This window comes from Ovis canadensis, chromosome 22 (genome assembly GCF_042477335.2).
Source record: "Ovis canadensis isolate MfBH-ARS-UI-01 breed Bighorn chromosome 22, ARS-UI_OviCan_v2, whole genome shotgun sequence".
NCBI lineage: Eukaryota > Metazoa > Chordata > Mammalia > Artiodactyla > Bovidae > Ovis > Ovis canadensis.
Genome location: NC_091266.1, coordinates 64,553,272 through 64,562,372, shown reverse-complemented (window position 1 = coordinate 64,562,372; position 9,101 = coordinate 64,553,272).

Genomic DNA, 9,101 nt, shown 5'->3' with positions numbered 1-9,101 from the left:
CTCATCTTCCCTCGGGTTTTCAGCGTCTGGGTCTGACTGTGGAGACTGGTGTGCTCCCCAGCGTCTGCAGGCTCCTCCAGGCTGCCCTTGTCACCTCGAGACGGGTCCCAGTGAAACCCTGGGTGACAGCTTGTTCACAGGTCTTCTCCCCTCCCACCCAGCTCTCCTTGTTTCCTAGGCCATCCACGTGGCCGTGTCCTCTGCCAGCAGCCGGCCCGCAGCACCCATGTTCAGAAGAGCCTGATCTGTAGGCAATCATGGTGTGCAGTCATGGGCAAGACGAGGCTGGACAGACGAGGCCAGAAGACAGGCTGCAGAAAGGAGATGAGCAAGCGCCGTCTGTAGGACGGATTACCCGCAGTCAGAGGGCACTGCCAGGCTGCAGGACGGAAAGCATTTTCTGCCCCCAGCATTTTTGGAGCCACTAGACAGCAAACCCTAAATAAGCTCGCAGATACAGACTTCTTTATTTCCAGCCAAATGTTACCGAGCGAACAGGCTCCCCCGTCTTTGTGGGAAAGCATCGTTTTAAAAGGTGATGGGGAACCTCCCTGGTGGTCCAGTGGTGAAGTCTCCCCGCTTCCAAGGCAGTGGGTGTGGATTTGGTCCCTGGTTGGGGAACAAGGTTTCCACGTGCTGAAGGGTGCAGGCAACAAATGTTTAAAAATAAGTAAAACTTGTAAAAAATGTTATTTTAAAAAGTGGTGGGGCACCCCACCTCTGGACAAGCGGCCGTCATCCTCACGGCTCTGACACTAACTGCCTTCGGTCAGGAAGGGCTGGCTCTAAGGATGCAGGTAAGCGTCGGGGAGCCACTCTGTCCTGCCTGGATGTGAGGAGCTGCGAGAGGCAGGAGGCAGACCCACTGCCCAGAGACCTCACACAGGGACCCCCTCTCCCGGCACCTCAATCTGTCAGCCCCACAGGGACCGAAACAGATTAGGCAACACGCAAAGCCTGCACCGATTCTGTGAAACTGGGTTTTGACACATGTGGGACAAGCATGAACTATGATTTACCTTTGAAGTGCTCCATCTCTGTGTTCTTGCCAAAAAGAGGAACACCCCAAGGAAGCACACCAGGCATTTTGTGTGTGTATTAAATACACTTACACATAAGTTGATACCCATTCAATTTTCCATTCTTTCTTTAAACATGATCTGTCCTTGCTTTTTGTGTAGAGACAAAAATATCAATACCTTTTATCATTTCACAAAATAAGTTTATATTGGTTTCTAAAGCTTGAAACAACGTACAAAACTCTCAGAAAATTCAGAAGCATGGCGAATGGTTATCACAGACATATTAGCATCACCTGAAATGTTTTGCCTCCTTTTAAAATGTAGTTTAATCTTCAAATTTGTTTCTTACACATATTCCAAAAATGTCACCATGGGACTTACCTGGCAGCCCAGAGGCTAACACTCCGCACTGCTGGTGCAGGGGGTGTGGGTTTGATTCCTGGTCTAGGAACTGAGATCCCGCATGCCGTGCAGCTCAGCCAAAAAAAAAAAAAAAGGCACAAACTAGCCCATAGGTAAGTGGAAATGAAAGGTGATATAAAAGTAATTTATAATCCTATGACACAAAGATTACTAACGCTCACATTTCATTGTGCATCTTCACAAAACTTCTGTGTGCTCGCACACAACTGCAGGCCTGTCCTGGGGATGTTACCGTCACGCACGTCTTCTCAAGTCAGCGCGTGTTTAAGTTGTCATTCTACGGGTCAGCACAGGGACTTACTTCCCTGGTGGTTCCGGAGTTAGGATTTGGTGCTCTGACTGCGTGGCCTGTCCCTGGTCGGGGAACTGAGATCCTGTAGGCCATGCATCGAGGCAAAAAAGGAAAAAAGTGTTGGGTTAGGACGCTGCACGGTGTTAATTCCACTGACTGGAAGTGCAGTGTTTCCCCACTTGCTCCCTGATGTGAATTTATGTTCTTCTCATTCGTTTGTTCCCTTTTTTCATCTACCTGTTACAAAAATTGCTGGATAAATAGTCTTACATATACAGTTTTATAAGGTCTTTCAGTTATATTCGTGAGAAGATTCTGAAAGTTGTGCTGCTGGGTCAATGAGTCTACTCAGATTTTCTGCCATCTGGAAAGGTGGTCCCATGTCCCTTCCCATCCACCAACACCAGATAGAACCCACTCTTTTTATTGTTGTTATTAACTTGGAACATCTTGAACACAGAGGAAAGTAGGCAGAACCAATAGTACAAAGACCCTGTAGCCTTTGACCTTCGGCAACAAAGGTCGCCGTGGCCAGTCCTGCCCACCTCCTCCGCCTCCCTGTGCCCTGGGAGCAGATTCCAGCCATAATACTAGTTCCGCTATAATTATTTCCATCTGTCCTCCCAAAGAAGCGGCATAAAAAGCATAACCACAATACAATCGTCAGCCCTCAAACAAAATTTACAATAATTCCTTATTTATGAAGTCTCTAGTCTTTGATCAAACCCCTCTGCCTCTTCAACTTCATAGATGATCGTTTTGATTTTGTTTGGTTTTTCATGACGTGTTTGAGTTGGGTGCATGCGGGGTCCCTGTACCAGGCTGGCTGATCCGTCCTGGGTCTCGATCGAGGGTCTTCCTCCCCCTTTTCTCCTCTGCAGTGAATTTTCAAGACGCTAGTTCGTTCGTACAGTCCGTGTCAACGCAACAGACGGAATATAGAGGATCGTTGCTGTGCTGAATAGTAGGTCCTTGTTTATTTACTTTATGTATAGCAGTGTGTATATGTTAGCCCCGAACGCTTATCAATTTATCCTAGCTCCCCCCACCTTTCCTTTTTCTGCTGCAGACATGCATTTGTCTTCTATATCTGTAAGTCTTTCAGACACAGAAGTCCATTGGTGTCACTTTTTTTAGATTCCGCGTAATAGGTGATGTCATTGGCGTCTGACTGGCTTCACTCTGCATCCTCTCTCGGTCCACGCGTGTTGCTGCAAATGCTATTATTTCTTTTCCTTTTTTTTTTTTTTTTTTGGCTCTGATGCGGCCCAGCTCGCCTAGCTCTGCCCCTGTCGCCCGTGCTTTTGGTGGCGTATCACACACCTTATGGGGCTTCCCTGGTGGCTCAGCTGGTAAGGAACCCACCTGCAATGTGGGAGACCTGGGTTCGATCCCTGGGTTGAGAAGATCCCTTGGAGAAGGGAAAGGCTACCCACCCCAGGATTCTGGCCTGGAGAGTTCCGTGGACTGTACAGTCCACGGGGTCACAAAGAGTCAGACGTGACTGAGCGGCTTTCACTTCACTGCATGCCACACCGTGTCATTGCCAAGATCAACATCATGAAGCTTTTGCCCTATGTTTTCTTCTAGAAGTTTTACAGTTTTGGATCTTTAATCCATTTTGAGTTGATTTGTGTGTGGTATGAGTCCAGCTTTATTATTTGGTGTGAGGATATCCAGTTTTCCAGCACCATCTGTTAAAGAGACGGTCCTTTCCCCACTGTGTATTTTTAGCACCTGTGAAAAACATCACTTGACCTTTACGTGCATGGGTTTACTTCTGAGCTCTCTATTCTGCTACATATGTCTGCCCTAGTACCAGTACATATTTTTTTTTTGATTACATAGCTTTGTAATATATTTTGAAATCAGAAAGTGTGATGAAGAGATGCTTATGAAGAGATGCTTAACATCACTGATCACCACAGAGATATGAAGCAGAACCTCACTGAGACAGCATTGAGCTCCTGCTGGGATGGAGCAATAGCTGCTGCTGCTGCTGCTGCTGCTGCTGCTGCTAAGTCGCTTCAGTCTTGTCCGACTCTGTGCGACCCCATAGACAGCAGCCCACCAGGCTCCCCCGTTCCTGGGATTCTCCAAGCAAGAACACTGGAATTGGTTGCCATTTCCTTCTCCAATGCATGAAAGTGAGAAGTGAAAGTGAAGTCGCTCAGTCGCGTCCGACTCTTTGCGACCCCACGGACTGCAGCCCACCGGGCTCCTCTGTCCCTGGGATTTTCCAGGCGAGAGTGCTGGAGTGGGTGCAATAGATACTAAGTGTTCACAGAGACATGGAGAAATTAGAAATGTGCCCCGTTGATAAGAGTGCAAAGCGGTGCAGCTGCTGTGGAAATAGTATGGAGGTTCACCCAAAAGTTAGAAATAGAGGGACTTCTCTGGCAGCCCAGTGATTGGGACTCTACACTTCCACTCCTGGGGTGAGAGTTTGATTCCTGGCTGGGGAACTAGGATCATGCATGCCGCACAGTGTGGCCAAAAAAAAAATGTAATTTTTTTTTTAATTGATGCAAAAACAATCCGTGATGAACAAAAAAAATCAAAAGAATTAAAAATAGAACCATCAGATGAATCAGCAATGCCAGTCCTGGGTATACAGCCAAAGGAATGGAGGTCAGGACCTCGAAATGAGAGCACCCCCTCATCACTGCAGCCCTGTTCACAACAGCGAGGCCTGGGAACTAGCTGCATGGCCGTGCACGGGTGCTCGCTCACTTAAGTCACATGTGACTCTTTCTGCGACCCCGTGGACTGCAGCCCTCCAGGCTCCTCTGTCCATGAGATTCCCCAGGCAAGAATACTGGAGTGGCTTGCCATTCTCTCCTCCAGAAGATCTTCCAGACCCAAGAATCAAACCCATGTCTCCCGCGGCTCCTGCATTGCAGGCGGCTTCTTTACCACCTGAGCCGCCGGGGAAGCCCAGTTAAATGGCCATCAGCTGATAAACGGATAAGAGAATGTGGGACATGCACACAGTGGGATATTACTCAGCCTTGAAAAAGAAGGAAACCCTGCGTTGTGTGACCACATGGATGACCCTAAGGGAAATTCGCCAGTCACAGAAGAATGAATGTTGCCTGATCCCACCGATACAAGGAAACGAGAGCCAAGCTCATAGCAGCCAGGAACAGAGTGGTGGGTGCCGGGCTGGGGGAGGGACGCAGGGCGGTGGGTGCCGGGCGGGTAGAGTTTCGGATGCGCGAGGTGGCCGAGCCCCGGGGCTCTGCTGCACGACGGAGTGTCTGTGTCCACCACGCTGTGTGTGTTGCACACAAAACGCCCTGGAGAGGCTGGATCCCGTGTTAAGTGTCCTCACCACAATAAAATTAGAAAGAGCGCGGGGCGCTTGGGGGAGGCTGCCCTCGCTCTTGGTCTTTGCTCTGAGTCCTGGTGCTGCCCCTGCCCACAGGGCCTTGCATTCCGTGGTGGCCGCCGAAGGCCCCCTCCACCCTCTCCGCGTGGTCAGTGGCTTCTCGACTGGAGCAGGAGGGGACTTTCCACAAAGCCTCTTTGTCCCCCCAGATGGTTCCACTTAGGCTGTGGTTTCCCTGGCATCCGGGGTAATTGAAAGAGGCGCTCACGACCCCTGGTCCACAAGTCCAGGCTCTGGAGCCGCCTGGCTGGCCGTTGTGCCGGCCCGGCCCGCAGAGCGTCCCACAGCCAGCAAGCTGGGCCTCCAACTTCACATTCAACAGCAGAACCTGAACAGATGCACATATCCCAGTGAGGGCCATCACGGTCTGAACCCTGCTCTGGGAAAGGCCAGAGGCTCCCCCTGGAAGACTTGAGTGTGTCCCCAAGACCACGTGAACAATAGTGACAGGCCCAGCACTTCCCAGAATCCCCGAGGCCACTGAGCCTCATTTACATCCTCTCAAGCTCTGCCTGTCTTAAGAAACTTGGGTCTTAACAAAAAAGATGTATTGAGACAATTCGTATAAATGTGTAAGAGGTCCAGGGTGCCGTCCACATGGCCCTCAGACTCGGTGTTTCTTGGACTGCTTATGTGAAGCGAGTTCACACGGCTCCGTCGTCTTTGAGGCAGGAGCCACCACGTGGGTTCTCCATTCCTTTTACAAACCGTGTGTTGGCGTCTTGCTGTGACGACACCTAGTTTTCTCCTCCACCTTGCCTGCGTGTTGTGGCTCCTTGTTGTCGACCCCATGGACGCCAGGTTTCCCTGTCCACTGTCTCCCAGAGTTTGCTCAGACTCATGCCCGTTGAGTGGGTGATGCTATCTAACCATCTCACCCCCTGCCACCCCCTCTCCTTTGGCCTTTGTGACTCAGTGATGTTTATAAGTTATGGATGAGGCCAGGTCACGGTGCCTTTGCCCCCCGCCCCATCCAGTCCCAGGGTGCCTGTTCACCTCTATCTACCGGTCCCCTCGCAGAGCCCTGAGGGAGGCTAGCCTTGGAGGGCGGGGGTGGGGTTTGCTCAGGCCAAGTGGAGGCAAGGATGGTGCGGGCAGGGCTCCCAGCCCCAGGCCGCTTCAGTGAGTATCCGCAAGGTCACCTGACACCAATTTCTTTTTAAAAAAATTATTAATTTACTCTTGGCTGTGCTGGGTCTTCGCTGCCGGGCAGGCTTTTCTCTAGTTGCAGCGAGCGGGGGCTCCTCGTCCCCGTGCAGAGCTCGGAGCACAGGCTGCGGGTTCTCGGGCTGTGGCTCCCGGACCCCAGAGCACAGCCTCGATGGCGGCGGCTCACGGGCTGAGCGGCTCCAAGGGATCTTTGCAGATCAGAGCTTGATCCCTCATTGTCCTGCATTGGCAGGTGGTTCTTTACCACTGAGCCGGCCGGGGAGCCCTGGGAACTGATTTCTAATGAGCTTCTGAAAGTCAGGAGCCCAGGCCGGCCGTGTGTTTGGCTAGCGTGGGCTGGGGGCTTGCTGGGAGGGGCCCAACGAGGCCAGTCCAGCTCCTGGTCCTATTTCCACAGCTCCGACCTCCCGGCTGAGCCCACCACTTGCTTCCCGTCCCCAGACCCTCCCTGCCTCTGTCCGGGTTGACCCTGGCCTGCTGAGAAAAGCCGCGCGTGTGCACTGCGGAGGCCAGAAACAGAGCACACGGGGACCAGGGCCAGGTGGTTGGAGGCGGAAGTCCAGGCCGCGCCTGGGAACCGGACGCCTGCTCCTCACTGCCCCGAGGGCTGGGATCAAACAGGCGAGGAGAGCACAGGCCCAGGCTGGGCCTCCTCCCCACCCCGGCTGCCCCCAGGGACTCAGCTGGGACTGTGATGAGGGTGGAGCCCCAGTTCCAGGGCGTACAGCTGGGGGCCTCTGCGTCAGTAACACAGTCCTGTAACAGCGCGTGTCCCAGCTCCCTGTATCACGTGTGAGCTCTCTCCACAACGCATGGGCTGTGTATGTCCATGAGAAAATCCCGTGGACTTCAGGGACCTGTGTGACTAGGTGGATCCCAGTGGTCCTCAGAACCTGAAGCTGACTGAGCTCCCTGCAAGCCTTAGCCTCCCCGGACCCCCACACCTGGAGCAACAGCCAAACCCTCTCACCCTGCACCTTGATTCGGGGGCCCAGAGAGCTGTCCAGGGGCCACAGCCCGAGGAAGTGCAAGAGGCTGCGGTGGCCCCAGCAGCGGGCACAGCAGACTGAGCCCGTCCAGCCAGGGCAGTGACGGGTGGGGGTGCAGGGGTGCTGGTCTTGGGCGGGGCGGGGGGAAGAGGCTGCCTGCTCCCAATCAACCTGCCGGCCTGCCCAGTGGGGGGGGTGCCCAGATAGGCAGGCTGCCCCCACAGTCTTGGTGAGCTCCGACCGAGATGAAGGCGGACAACAAAGCCCCAGAGCGGAGGAGCGGGAACGGGGCGCCAGGTCACTGACTTGAGCGGGAACTTTTCCCCTGGGCTTCTAGGGCACAGAGGTGGTCTGCTGTGTGCCCCGAGGGTCTGAAGAGGCAAAGCACACCCGTTCTTCAGAAGAACTGCGTCATTTTCCTGGAGCTAATTCCGAAGAAACGCCTCCAGTGGATGTTTATGTAAATGACGTTGACGGAGGTGGGGAACATCCCCACCTGGGGCACCAGCGCCTGTGTGTTCAGGCGCTAAGTCGTGTCCGACTCTTTTGTGACCCCGTGGACTGTAGCCCACCAGGCTTCTCTGTAGCCCACCAGATCCTCTTCCAGGGGATCTTCCTGATGCAGGGATTGAACCCACGCCTCCTGTGTCTCCAGCATTGGCAGGCAGGTTCTTGACCGCTGCATCACCTGGGGCACCAGAGGGCTGTGTTAAATGCACACACAGGGAAGGGTGGCCAGGGTGTCGCCAGTCTCAGCAACAGGAGTTAGAGGAAGTGGGTGGGGCGCTCCCCTCCCCACGTCCCCCCAGCTTCCTGGGGTCTGCTTTGCAATGCAGCTGGAGCCTGGAAGCCTGGAAGGCTGTGTCTCGGTTACTTATAAATGGGAGATCCAGGCAGTTTACAGAGCTGTGGGCACTGCCCAGGGTTGAGGCAGCCCCTGGGAAGCATAGGGCTGCTGGGGGCCCTGGTCTCCCCCGTTTTCCTGGCTGTGTCCCCACCAGGCACGCAGCCTTGAGAAGAGTCTCCAGGGTCCTGTGGGGACACTCAGGAGGAGAGAGAAAGAGCAGGCTACCTTTATGACCCCGGCGGCAGTAAGATCCTGTTCCCTGATGGACAGTAGAGCCACACAACAATGCACGCACCAGCTTTGTCCCCACTTTACAGGTGAGAAGGTCAAGTCCAGAGAGGCTGCAGAGTGCACATGTGGGTCACCTGAGGTCACACAGTATGTCGGTGGCTGCTCTTGGAGTCCAGCCACGTATCAGCAGGTGTGCGGGTCACCCGCAAGGTGGCGATGAGACGAGCAGGGTGGCGCTCGTGGGTGGAAGACCCACCTGGATAAGACCGTGTGCCTTTCTTGCAGTTGCAGAGTTTTATTGCCTGTCGTTCAGAACACAAGTGTGCGCGCGCACACACACGCACACACACACACACACACACACCCCTGAGATGCGATTCACGCTGCCCACCGCCCCACCCTGGAAAGGTAAGGGGCCTCCCCGTGGGAGACCTAACTGGCCTCTCCCCGGAGACCTGAGGCCCCACGCGGTGTGGAGGGGACCAACTGAACGACCTTCTCGTCCTCTGTCTAACGCTCATGCCGCGTTGGAGCAGGTGGAGCTGCCAGCGGCCTGGATGCTCGGGAAACACGCCCAGCGCGTGGCAGGGGCGGCTGGCAGCCGGCACCGTCCATGACTTATAGGAGGATGGCAGCTTTACATATTTAAAAGGAGCATGGCCGGCTTCCTATCTGAAGTATGTTTCCCCGGAGAGACCACCACCATTTGATCTATTTTTGATTAAAATGTAAAAAT